The sequence below is a fragment of the Chroicocephalus ridibundus genome, chromosome 1 (assembly GCF_963924245.1).
Source record: "Chroicocephalus ridibundus chromosome 1, bChrRid1.1, whole genome shotgun sequence".
Lineage (NCBI taxonomy): Eukaryota > Metazoa > Chordata > Aves > Charadriiformes > Laridae > Chroicocephalus > Chroicocephalus ridibundus.
Genome location: NC_086284.1, coordinates 133,217,685 through 133,232,002, shown reverse-complemented (window position 1 = coordinate 133,232,002; position 14,318 = coordinate 133,217,685).

Sequence of the window (14,318 nt, the reverse complement as noted above, 5' to 3'; positions counted from 1 at the left end):
TTTTCTTTCATCTCTTGCCTTTTTTGGTTTCATCTTTCCGCCTCTTACAGCTTCTCTCTAATTGTTTCAGGGCTTTTGAGAACATGTTGGCCTTTTTTCTGCTGTTCTTTTTTTGTTGTTTTTGTTTTGGGTTTTTTTTCCTTCTTTAATCCTTCAGGTGTGCTGATTTTTCGGCTTTTTCTCATTGGTCAGTTCAAAGGCAGGAAAAGGTCTATGGTGACCTCCAATCAGGGCACATGTAACCCATCAATCCATAGCCCAGTGGCAATGTGGGACAAAGCTGAGGTGGTCTGAGGAGACAGAGAAGAGCATCCAGGAGAAGCGACCAGCACTGAGAAGAGGGGCTGCGTGCTGTGGCACTGTGAGGGGGTGCGAGGAAGGCACCCTCCTCCTCCAGCCGCAGTGGGGAAAACCCACCTGAGCTTGTGCGCTGAGGGGGGCTCATTCTAGCTCCCATGTAGCTGCTGAGCTTTTCATAGGGTTATACATTTCCATCTGCGTGCCTCATCCTGGGGCCCCTTTTGCCTCAGAGAACCCCCACTGTCGTGGCTCACACTTTCCAGCAACCCACTGGCTCTGACTCTTTTGGACTTAATCAGCCCTTCATGATGGGTGTCAGACACCTGAGCCCCTCGGTGGTGGCTTGAGGGCTGGGCTGGGGCTTTTCCTGGGGGTGAGGGAAGGGAGGTGACTCAGAGTGGCCACTTCTTCACTGTGGAAGGATCCTTGCTCGCTCTCTCGTTTTCCTCAGCTGGGTGGTTGAAGGTGGAGGATAAAAGAGAGCAAGGGGTACGCCTCGCTTCAGCAGCTCCCTGTTGTGGTGGTGGCTCTCGCCTCTTTTATCACATGTGGCTCTTCAACCTCCTGAGGAGTGGGATTGGTGTACGGGAACCTGGTGCAACCTTGTGTGCCTTGATGTCCCCAGGGGACTGCTTTGCAGACATCCTTCGTGTCCTCTGTGTTCTGCAGCCCATGGGATCGCGTGAGAGAGGAAGGGAGAAGAGAAGAAGGGGGAGAACTTGTGACGGTTGGCGGGAGGTGTTTTTTTTTCCTACTGTTGAAGAAAAACAGTTTGTGGTGCCCAGTCCAAGCAGAAAGCATCAACCACTCTTTCCCCTGAATCAGCACTGCGAGAATGGTGTGAGCGTGTGGGTGAACGCGCGAGAGAGAGATGGAACCGTGGTGGGGAGACACTTACAGCTCCGCAGCCCAGTGCCGTCTGCTCCCCCACCCCTGGCTTCGCCCAGAGGACACACCGAGCTCACTGCTCTCCCCCTCCACCCCGACCCGCTCCACACTCTGAGCCTCAGTGCCCGGCCACTATTCTCCTCTAGTCCCCAAAATTACCCTTAACTGAGCCCGTGCTCTAGGAAATGCTTCTTCCTTATAAGAACCGTCTGCTTTCCACGAGGTGGTCATGAGGGATGGATGGAGAGCCCAGGAAAGTGACAGGAGCTACCTGGCACCGGGGGGCTTTTGGGCCAAGGGGTTAGTTATTTTGCTGAGTGAGCATGTTGTGAAATGAAGGTTTTGACGGCACTGTTTTACTCAGCACCGGGCTATCTTTAGCAAAGACACCTGTGACGTTTCTCTCTAACGACCCATTTTAAATGCTGACTCCCTTGAATGTCATTGTCGTCATCTCCCAGAACAGGACCCTGCCGCACAAATAACAGTGACCGGAGCAAGATCAGCACGGGGGCATCTTCTCAGAACTGCCTGCGTGCATCCCCCCGGCAGAGGGGCCGACAGGGACGTGTGGGAGTCTGGCAGAGCCATGGGGAACGAGGGGCAGGCTGTGACAGGAGCAGCCCAGGACGGGGTTTAGAAGAAGCCCAGCTCACTAAATACTCCTTTGTCCGTGTTAGGCATTAACGAGCTTCAGCCAGGTTCCAGACGTACCCGCAGCAGTCACCTTGCGCGCAACCTTACCACATTGCTTTTCTTGTCTCTCTTGGCATGTCTTATGGGTGCAAACTACACTTAACAAGAAAAATAGGAATAGAAAACACTATTCTGCAGCGTCATTGAGTTAGTCTTGCTGAAGGAATTTTCCGTTGCATTTCCAGATTTCTATGATACCATGTTTTTCTGTGAGTGATTCCATTTTCATGTTCTGGTCCTTACAAGCATCAGGTCTGAAGCTAATCATAATCTACTGCTTCGTGCTGACTTTTTGAGGTGCTCTATCGTTTATTTGCAGACCTTTGACTGACCTAAGAAATTGCGCTGTGACTGGAAGGCTGGGTTATCAGCTGTGCAACTTGAGATCAGCTGGTCTGGGTGTTCCTGAGATAGGGTTCTCACCAAAAGGACCTCATTTAAAACGTCCTGACTGCTGTTTGCCCAGAGCTAAAGCAAACAGGCAAAAAGAAGTTACTTACTAATAAGAGATAACTAATAACTTTGTGGCAAGGGACTGTGAACAAAAAGCAGCCACGCCTGGGGAGACAGAAGGAAAGGTCTGGCAGGGGATGTAGTGTGAGCAAAGGCTGGTTGGTACTCGACAGGCACCTGGACAGGCAATGGGGTTTCCAGGGGTGAGATTGGGATTAACTGAGTCTTCTGGCACTGACCGGGAAGCTCAGAGAGCTAAAACAGAGCTAAACTCAGCTCCAGAGGGGAAGTAACAGAGCTGCCCTTCTCTGGGTGCTAGGGACGGATGCAGTGGTTCTCAGGTCAACACCTTGTGCCTGTGGAGGAGCCAAGCAGCAGGACCCTGAACCAGAAAGAGCCGGTGGCCACCATTTACCAGGCTTTGTGTGAGATGCACAATGTGGAAATGCATCGAAATAGGCACCCCTGAGGTAGAGGGATGCAAATCAGTCTTCCCCCACAAAGGGTCATGATGATTTCTACCAAGGCACTGTCCCTGAGATCGATATGAAGTTGCTCAACTTCTCTAAGTCCAGGATGGGTACCAAATGTGCTTCCTTTCTCGTGGGAGAAAGCGGTTGCTCCAGCCTTCTGTCCCTCTGTGATGCCTGGAAGCAGCATGTTGTCTTCCCAGGGCCAGCGTACCCTGCACATCAGAGAGTGGTCTTAGAGGAGGCACCCATTTATCCAAGCTGACAGATCCCAGAAAGGGCTGAGGAGAAGAGGACTACAAAAGTGAAAGTTCACATCGCCCAGTAGATCTTGGCAAAACCAAAATGTGACTCCGCAGAAGTGCCTGGAGGAAGAAGAGTGGCTGTCTGCCTCACGTTTATTGGGAGGCTCTTTACTTTTGAAAAGGTCCTTTTTAGTGGATTTGCTGAATGGGCAATGCCTGGGACACCACAGTTCTCTGATGTGGAGCTGAGGGCAGTCTAGCGGTGGCCTGCTTCCCAGAATCCCATGGGAACACCTTTAGGAAAGCATAGCTTTACGGAGCCTTTGGACAAATCTGCAGTTTCTTTCTTTACAGTTCTAAAAGGTGAGTGACCTTTGTGTGACAATCCTGAGCAGATAGCTGAATATCCCAGAGAAACCTGAATTAGAAAGTCAGGAACAACACTGGAGGGTGCTGACTGAAGCTGTGGGCTGCATTTCTGCTAAAAAAAACCCCAACCCAGTGATTTAATCACTGAAGAGAATCTGCAGCATTCATGGGCATATTTGGCAGCTAGCATCTTGTGTCTGGCCAGCATTAGCTGTAGAGGAGTGTGTAACTGTTCTCTTTCACAAGGTCTCCAGATCCCTGCTGTAGAAGAGATGGGAGGCTGCAGGATCCTCTTTGGATATCCACAACTACCTGTGGAGACAGTGATGGATACTAGTACCTTGGCCAATATTTAGTTAAGCAACATCTTTGATGCTGCAGGATGTCTTTGATGCCACAGCCTTTGTGTTTTGCAACAGAGAGGGTGAGGTGGATCAACTACAAAAAGCCATGCAGCAGGCTAGGTTACATTTTGACTCACTTCTCACTGCAGCGTTCACGCCATGCTTTTATTTCAATGGAAAAAAATGCGATAGCCTCCCAAATGTCCCAGGGCTGCAGGGAGTTTTCTCAAGAACAAAGAGGTACCCAGGAGCCCAAAGCATGCAAGGGATGGGGGAAACATGCCAGCTGTGAGGAGAAAGCTCTCGGTTACAGTCACCTGAAATGGAGGTGAAGGAGTCAGGCACTGACCCGATGTGCCGCACGTCGCTGAGTGACTGGAGGAGTAGCAGAACGTTCCTAAAAGATTCCGTTGACTCAGGCATGGGCTGAATGCAACTGAGAAGTGCTCTGATAGGAGCTGAAACTTGGTCTGAGAGTGGAACTCCCAAAATATGGTCTGTTCTCCCAGGGGCAGTGAGAGAGAGAGGGTCTGATCATCTTCAGGGTTCCTGGGCCCTAGAGGGCTGGAAGATCCAGTGCCAACAGTGGAGCTGGATGACAGAAAACTGCTGGACATTGGGGTAGTCCAGAAAGCAGGTGAGGACTGGCAGAAATGGCCAGAAAACAAGACCTCTGAAAGAGCTGTCAGCACCAAGACTGGTGTTAAGTGCGGTGTCAGGACAGGCTGGGAGGATGACCCGGGACATGTAGTGAAACAAAGGCACCCAGATTTCCCCAATGGATTACACACAAGCCCCTTCTTAGGTGTGGCTTCTTCATTTGGCCAGTCTCTTGCCAGTTTTGCAGGGAAACCCTACGACTGCCTTTCCTGAGAGCTGTTTTGGCCTGGGGGGTCTGTTCTGGAGAACAGATGTGGGTTGTGTCTGCGGGTGTGAGACCTGCCAGCAGCTGATCTGCTGGGGGAGATATCAATGGTCTCCTGTGTGCCAAGAGAGAGGTAGACTGATCCAGATATGCCAGGCTCGGATCCCCGTTGCTGCTGTTGCCCTGAACTGACAACACAGCAAGCATCCCCTCAAAGAAAAACTGCCACAGAAGGATGTGCCTTCTGTTCATGGGGCTCGAAACCTCTCTCTGTCTTACTCTTGGCAGCAGCATGGGTCTCGCTGACACAGAAGCGGCACCTTGGACATGTTTCAGATGCTGGGGGCTGAGCACTGCACAGGGCACAGAGGGGTCTGGCTCTAGGCTCAGTCGCATGTGTCCTGAGGAGCTGTGAAAAAGCAGATCTGGTTCCTGCGCTGTGTTTTCACGGTGCGTCATGGCAGGAGAACATGAGTCTGTAGCTTATGGTACACTGGAGCTCTGGAGACTACAGGCAAATACCTTATTAATAATGAAGAATATGTAATTTCTAGTGGGAAAGCTAGCTATAAAAAAGTTGAGGGTAACTAAAGGAGCATGTGATGCTATGAGAAATCATTTGCAGAAGAATACAATCCCCGGAAAGGTTCATGTGGACGATGGCACAGCAAGGAAGGGGACAGTGGTGCTCCAGAATACTCCTGAAGAGAATAAAGTCTCTGATTTGGTGATCCCCAACCGCTTTGCTTTGAACAAAAATTGCTAGGGAGGGAGACGGTGCATTTTTAAACTGAAAGGGCTCATTGTAAATCAAAAGGGATTTATTTCTTTATAGTTTAGTTTTCAGCTGAATCAATTCTCTGATGCCCATCAGTGTTGACAAAAGAGAGGCAGCAGGAGAGATGAAAGGGAAGATGGGATTGCCCCTTTCTGCAGCACTATGCATTTATGCTGGATTAACGCAATTGTGTGACAGACTGAAATTCAGAGTGTGGTGGCAGCTGAGCTGTTTTTTCCATTTCTTCTCCATTTGGCACCTCATGGCAGGTGGCAGCCTGCATCATTTTGTAAGATAGCTTCTACAGCCCTACTAAGAAAAAACACAAAATCAAATAAACCCCCCTGCTAGTCACTGCATCACAGGAAGATACATGTGAGAAGGGACCTCTGGGGTGGCCACTCCATCCCTCTGATCCCAGCAGGGTGACTCTCAAACTAGACTGCGTTGCTCAGGACCTGGCCCAGGCACATTCTGAACACCTCCAATTGTGGAACTTCTCCAGCCTCTCCAAAAACCCGTTCCACTGCTGCAATACACTCACAGGAGAGGTTTTCCTTGTGTCTCATGGGAAGTTCATGTATTGCAACCTGTGCTCCTTGTCTCTTGCCTTTTCTCTGTGCCCCCATGAGAAAAGTCTGGCTCTGTCTTCTCTCTATCCTCCTTTGGACAGTAGCAGACAGCAGTTAGCTCTCCCCCTTCTTCAGGCTGAACAAATGCCCCTTGTCACGTGCCATGTCATCCACCCCAAAGCCATCTTAGGGCCCTTCCCTGGACTTGCTCCAGCATGCCAACATCCCACAGTGTTGCAGACATGGTTTCTCACGTGCCATGAAGACAGGACTAATCACTGCTTGCTAATGTTCTTGCTATTGAAGCCCAGCTTTTGGCTAGTGAAGAGACCTCGCTGATTCTGGAGGTACCTCCCATTCTCACCACGCTGGAAGATGACCGGCTGTCCTTATGGCACATACAACAGGCTTTGTTGGTATAAGGACTGATTGTTATTTACCCTTGAAGGAGGCTGAGATCAAAGAGGTGGAACTATACTGCTGGTTAAGGGGGCTTTAAAATTCCCAAGAAGGGTTCGGACCTCCTGTGTCACAATGAGGGCTGGGAGAGATCTGGGTTCCCAAGATGGAGGGACAACAAACTAAATATTAGGAAGTTCTGGCAGGAGTTGATCACTAGGATGCAATTAAGACCACACAGGGAAAACATGAGTTTAAGCTCGATTGTTTTTTTTTGTTTAGTACCATTTTTAATTTTTTCTAGTTCTAAGAAGTTTCTGTTTGCAGCTGTCAGGTCCCGTTCTCCAGGAGGGAAAGAGGTCACACTGAGCAGCGTTCTCTCCACTGTAACAGGCTTCTCTACCAGGTTTTTCCCAGAAAGCCACAAAAGACCAAAGGACCCTCTCTAGCTGTACAGTGTGCGTGAGAGTAGAAGATAAAGCAGCTAATGCTTTTGTGTCCTGTGTAAATACTTCAGACCCTTCGCTGATGAGCTGAAAGCATCCTAGAAACTCAGACTCTGTGAGCTTCCAGTGCTAGGCTGCCACATGACTTGTTCAACATCCAACTGCTTTCTGATGTCCATGGCTATCTTACGCTGCCAAAATGTGGTTAGGAGGGCTTCACAGCTCTGCAGGTGCGACTGTCTCTCCTGGCATGGTGCAGACTTCATATTTGGCAAGGTTAACGGGAAGGAACCGCCTTCTAAGACCTCTGGTAAAATCACACTTAGAATTAAAACATAAGGTTATATGTTGAGGAACACAGTATGTGGATCACACTTCCAGAACAGAATACAGTATCCTGGGAAGAAAAGACTCCAGGGAGTGAGATACATGATAGCATGCTGTATAAAATGGGATCGCAAAGAGCGAACAGATTGTGTTACCTCTGTTTACAGCACAAGTTACTGGAATGTGTCCATGATTCAAAAAAAGGATGTGGAAAAATGGAAAAGGATTTAGAAGAGTGGTACAAAAAAAAAATAAATTACTTGGGGCATGGAGATCTTGCTGTTGAATGTACAGAACTTGAGGTGTTTGACATATTTTACCTAATCCGAAGGAAACAGTGGTGAGCTCAGGCAGCAACTTTACTGCAAAAAAAAGGAAATTAATTTTATGTGTCACAATCACGAAGACAGTAGAATTATTGTTAGAGGATGTTGTGGAGACCAGGAGTATAAATTAGGTAATTTGTGGAGGATCAGTTCCTCACTGGCTTTTGAATTTGATGGCCTGGGTATGCCTGCCAGCTTGGGATATCCTGAGCTCTTGTTTACAGGAAGCTTCTATAGGATGCTCTGTCTCTCAGTGTCTTTCTTTAGGGATCTTGTATCAGCCATAGCAGAGGACTAGGCTAGAGAGACCACCGCTACAACCATTTCTATGCTTCTACATTCACAATCTATCCTTGATGTTTTCTCCCCATGAGGAGAAGATGTGAAATAGGGGCAGGTTCTCTACTCCAGCAGAGGAGCATAAGGATGACCAGTGGCTTGAAATTAAACCCAAAATCTGGCTGGAAACAAGGTACATGTTTTTCACAGCAAGGCTCTGACATGGGAAGAACTCCTGTGGTGGCTTCTTCACCACCTGCAGACCGTTGACATGAAAAATGGTCAATGGCATGCTCTTGCTCTGCCCCAGGATGTGGGGCGCTCTGCAGGAATGAGGAAGCCAAGCCAGCTTCTCACCATCATGAGAATAAAACACCATCTATTCATATTTCCCCTGGCTTTTCCCTTACTCGCAGCCCTGGCTGGAGGGCTTCCCTAAGAGTGTAAGTGGGCCCTTTTTGAGACTCATAGAAAAAAAGCCAGCTGGTCTTGCTCTGCAAGAAAACTCCAGCGTGGGGCTGGGAAACAGCCGAGGAGCATGGCTGCTGAGCTGAGGCACGTAACCCACAGGGAAAAGGAAGGAAAAGGCTCCCGGACTCAAATGAACTGAGTTGGTGGTGGCGGCATGTGGGTGTGGGGACTTTCCCCTGAGTTGAGCAGGGACCTGTTGTTTTTTCCCTAGTTACAGGTGGTCAGAGGGCTCACTTGTTCCAGACTTGAAGGAGATACAGGGGTTTCTCTTCTTTTCATGCTTTTTTTTAATTTTATTTTTTTTTACTATCATTTTCTTCTCTGTGTTGATTGTTAAGTCAAAATAAAAGTCACTCTGAAAGACTGGTAACCTCAAGGGTTCTGTGTGCCCCCTGCCTGAACTGTAAGACCTGATCAGCTTGTGTAGAGGAGGAAATACAGACAAAATGGTCCAGTCTTGAGCCAAGGTAAAGTTTAGAAGCCATAATAATGGAAAAGGATGCTACAGTCAAAATACTGGCCCAAGAGTAGCTATTCAAAAGAAAAAAACAAACAACCAAACAAACCAAAACAAAAAAAAAACCAACACAAAACTGAGACTAAGTGCGTTTCCTGCCCTGGTCTATGAAAAACAAACGTTTGAGGTAGAAATAAAAAAAAGAGGGAACTCCTCAAAGTGAAGGGGCATACTCATTGAAGGGTCAGAAGATGACCTGGAAACCTTCCCAGGTGCCTGAGGGTGGGATTCCGTGGCCCTTCATGGGGCTGTAAGCCAGACCAATGTAAACATTAGGTTTAAAAGCAGGAGGAGAGGAAAACGTGCATGTGTAATTAGAATGGGGAATAACTCAAATGGCTTCCGTGGCAGGTTCCTGCGGGCACAACTGAGTGGACGAGAAACTGCTGAAGAGTGGAAAGGACAGAAAACCTTTAAAATGCCATTGCTGTCACATAGAATTACGTTCTGAATGGCCGGCTGATGTCTGTAAATGGCTCTGGGAGAAGTGGGCTATCCAAGCAGCATCCTAAACCCAGCTCACAGTGCAGCACTGACAGATTTTAAGATACTCGGGACAGTTGCTATGGTTGCTTGGGGACTTCTGGACCTGCCTTGGACTCTCGAGGCAAAGGACCGTTTCTCCTGGAAGCCAGAGAGCAACCTGTGCGTGCTCAAATCACCCTGTGGACACCCAGCCAAGACAAATCTGATGCTGATTGACCGCGCCAGGCACTTCTCATTTCTCCAGGTTTGAGTTAGGCTTCTTATAACACCGGCGGTGTGATGACAGCCATTCCTGGTTCCTCCACTCCAAGCGACAGCTCACAGCGTGCTCTGTGCCAGGCATTTTGGGTATGTGGAAACTCGGATGGCGACTGCTCGCAGTCTTTCAGTCAAGTGTTTGCAGGCATGTCACGTTTGGTGCCACCAGGGGGCCCTTTAGGCAAGAAAGCCGTAGATCTATGCTTGAAGGACTCCAGCGATTCCTCTGCCACTAATAAATCCATTCGAGAGGATCAAGACAAGCAATGTAAGGTGCATCCTCCAAGCTGAAAGAGGTATCAGTTTGAGGTACATCTGGTTGTACTGCCTCTTCTCCCAGAGTGGTGCTCTTTTGCAGAACAAGCAGAGGTCTTGAAAGAAGAGACTGGGGCTTAGCCTTTGTGTCCCAAGTTAAGCAGAAGGAGCGGGTCCTGCTGGAGGTCCCCTTGTAGCCTTCAGTGGTGAGAGCCCGTACAGAGCTGAGATGTTCTACAGTATAGCAACTGGGACACCGCAGGTGTCACCACTGCATCCCAATTCAATGGCAGCAGTCTTCCTTCTTGTCTGAGGTCTGGGATCTCATCAGCTATCTGTAGGCTTTTCACTCTTGGAAGTAAAAGCAAAAGCAACACTGGGGAATACTGGGAACACCTATAGGAATCTGATCTGGAAGCTCTTTAAAACAGGGAAACTGAGTTGGGACAGGATCCTCTCCCAACAAGAAACTACAGTCAACACAGCACACTGTTAGCAGTGCTCTACAAGAATGTTTATTTCTATAGCTAGGAAAAGGGATTCACAGACCCTGAAGCAGTCTGTATTTTCTTTAGTTATGAGCAAAACCTCATGACTCATCTGAATTACAGTGTTGGCTTTTCCAAACTTCTTTACTGAATCTTCTGTGAAATTTACCTTGTGAAGAACTGGCAAATTCCCAGCTCAAAGCTGGGTCCGTATCTACCATGCTGCTATGCTGGAAGCTCAGGAGGTTTTTTGGAGCCATATCTGACAGCCTCCGCTGTTTTCAAGACTGGATCTGACATAGGAAAAAAATTTAGAAGTACCATGTAAGAAACTGTCCTTCACATAAGCAAACAGCAACTAGCTGGAAGTTTTCAGATGGGATTTCTGGTGTGCTTATGGGTGAGTCTAACAGAGCACTACCCAAGTTCACACTGTGGAGTCCTGCCCAGCAAAGACCTTTTCGTGAAGTCATTTGGACGTGCAACAACAGAAAAGCTGCTGAAGGATGCTTCAGGTAAGGGTCTTTGAAAGTTTTCATTACAAATTATGCAGCCTAATAAATGCAGCCTAAAATGATGGATGACCTGCTGTAAGACCTGGGAAAGTCTAAGACATGACTCCACCTGAGCTGCCAGAGAGGTATTGGCATTCATACGTAATCACAGAGCTCTGGAAGCTGACTATTTTTGCTATACCTTACAGCCTTTACTGGGTTTAGGATCTTTCATCTTGGATGCATGACACTCCGGTAACATTTCAGACCTAGGGACAAGATTCTTCATTGTGGGACATGTGGCCAAACACCCTGATGACGTTATGACACCACTTCATGGATTAAGTGACTAAATTGAAAATAAAGCGTCTTGAACCCCACTAGGACATTGGAAATGTTCAACTGGGCTTTTTGAGACAAAGTGTTTAAGATACATGGCAGAGAATAGGGACAACAAATGTCAGCATAAAAACCACTGGAGATCTGTAGAATGTGAGGTTCCTACAACCCCCCAATGACAAGCAGCATCAGCTAGATATCACCCACAGCATATATATGGGTCACCTGCTCTTCTGTCCTCTTCAGTGGGCAATTTGCAACAAGTCACCTAGTCATCTGCCGTAGCCTGCCTGCACAGGTACACCTGACAAGGTGACGCTTGTCTGCTCTGATGTTCCAGTTCTCTGAGGCTCAGCTAAGGAACTGCTGTTGTGCACAGATACTTCCAGCTGGGACTCAGGCTTCCTGAACAGCCTGAGATGGGAAAGCATTCCCTTCTGTGTCTGATAGAAAGTGCCTCCCACAAAAGCGAAGCTGCATCTGATGGTGCCACGCTTGGTCCATAAGCCATCTTGTGTGGCTGAGACCCTTGAATGCTAACACCTTTGGTCTCTTCTCGCCCCTGTGAATGTCCATGTTTTGCTTGAACCGTAAGAGCTCACCAGGAAACTAACCCCAAACTCACCCACCGATAATACCAGCGCTCCAGTCCTGTCCATCTGCGATATGTCCCCAGCCTGAGCCCACACATGTAAACACAGACTTCTTCCCCGAGAAAACACACAGACTGGATCAGCCATGAGCGTGTCTGCCTTTGACTCCGCTCTTGAAATAAGGGAGAGAGGTGGGAGGGAAAAGTACACGGGCTTCTTAAGGATCTGGGAAGGCAAGTTGTTTCAGTTTCCCATATGGCGTATGGGAAGCGGCTGAGCAATGTATCTCCTAACCAGAGGGCCTAGAGAAACCCCGGATCACAGAGGAAGGGGTGGGAGAGAGAAGTAATTAGTCTTTGTTACTTTTTTTAAGCTAGTACAACAGGGTGATTATGGACTTTCCTGAAGCAAGAAGGGGTTTCCTCCTAGACCAGCAGCAGCTGGAGGGCTCACTTTTTCCAGGTCTGAAGGAGGGTTCACGATTCTGCCCCTGCGATGGTTTTGATTACGCTGATCTTGTTTCATTTATGGGCTTAAAAATGGTGTGAAAGACCAAAGAGTCTGGGCGGAGGGGATCATTTGCCTAAGGGAGAAATGAGGAGGTCACAGTTATAAAACGCAAAGAGCATTAGCTTCTGGGCTCAGCACTTCAAAATACCTTCAGACTCAGTTCAGACTTTCCATGGCTGCCCTCTACCTCTTCATATATCGCAGAAAGATGTGGGTGGGAAGGGACCCACTCTAGCCCAACCCCCTCGGTTGCAGCAGAGCTGTCTCCAAAGCTAGCTGAGGTTGCTCTGCTTAACCAGAAGCGTTAACTTGTTTTATTCAATCAACATGGAGTTCAGCTGCCTCTTCTCATGCTTGTCGTCTGCTGCTCACCACTGCAGCCAGAGCTGTCCTCTTCAGGAGGCTGTGCCTGTACGGTCACCCAACAAGGAGCATCTTGCATCCCACCAGTGCTATCCTGGCAGCCTTGGCGCCCCCCGGCACAGCCTTCAGGTGGTGAGCTCACTGCCCTGGCGTGTCCAGGTCCCAGTCGTCTGGTGATCCCTGCCGGGGAGCCGGGGGTCACTCACTCATCCGAGGTAGGAGAGGGACCTAGCTACCAGCTGGTAGGCAGCTCTACCTGCTCTCTGCACTGGTGTCTGCGTTTGCTTTTCCAAACCACACAAAAGGGCTGTCGCAAGCAGACATTGTCAGTCTAGAGGGAAGCCAAGCAGAACCTGCGAGAGCATGACTGTGCCACCTCCACAACTCTCTCAAAGCAAGCAGCGCCAGAGGACAAGAAAGATGGAAATCTCTGGTGCCACTCTGTTGGTAGGACCAGAGCTGCTAGAAGCTTGCAGTAGGTGCCATCAGAAGCCAGGAAGGGACCGTGAGCACCAGACATCTCCTTGACAGCTCTAGCAACGCTGTGATTGGAGCAAGCGAGTCGCTCAGGAAAGGTCTCCTGACACCAAAACCTCTCTCAGGTGAAACCACTGAGGACTTTGTTGTGGGCTTATTGAAAACCAAGGTTCGGCCTACAGTCACACTTGACCCAGTGGTAAGACCTGATCAAAAGACGGTTAGGTCCGGCCAGTACACGCTTCTGTGCAGACAGTCTCCTGCAGTTTAATCCCAGCATGCATTAACTTTCAGTGTAACTTTTGGCAAAACTGATAGCCTTGAGGGAGTTCTGCCCCCAGCCAATGAGATTAACCGATGGTCACAGGAATAAAATTAGATGAGTGGGGCATTAGCACAGAGCCCAGAAGGGGAATAAGGCCCCTCGATGGTATCATTACTTCTGAGGAATCACCGATGAAGACAAACTTTGTTCTTGCCTTGATGACACCAGCACCACACCATTGATCTCACAGTGGAAGAATTAGGCAGAATGATGAAAAGCATCTTCAAGTTTGGATGCAAATCAAGCACATGGCCAGGCTTGAGATACAGTGTGGTGCAGAACCATGGATACAGCCTCAACTTTTTCTGGAAATACATGCAGCTTCTTGCTGTGATCACCTTGCCAGCTAAAATACCACCAGATACAGCAGGGATCTTTGCAGGTCTAAGGAAAGGAAAGAAACTGCAATTTTCTGTTATCTGTAGCCCTCACCTCAAGGCAATGATGATGTCCCACAGGTCACTGAGATGAAAAAATGCCAAAGCATATATTCTTCTACCTATTTCTATAACTATAGCTATATCTTCTAACTATACATAGACGATGACAAAGGTGTTTGATAAAAATGAATAAGATGGAAGAACTGGTAGAAGCGGTGGAGTCAAGGGGTCCACAGAGACACGGGGAACCTGGCTGGGAGCCCGTTGTCGCTTCCCTCTGTCCTGCAGTGTTTTCCTCAGGGGAAATGAGGGGTGGCTGCTCACATTGCTCGTGCTGGCCTAACAATTGGGTGCTGCCTCACTTCCTTTTGGATGACCAGCTGGATAGAGCCAGAGGTGCTGGTGTTGCATCCACACAGGAAGCAGAGATGGGAGTTATCTCTCCACAAGTTCTCAATGGCGAGTACGTTCTTCATTCCGCATAGTCAGTCACTGCTGCAGTGGTGGGAAGAAGCGCGGAAACTGTAATCAGCCTCTGCAGAGATTGTATCATCCGCTAATAATTTATCTTCGGTACCAAACAGTAAAAGGTGACTGGTCAGCAG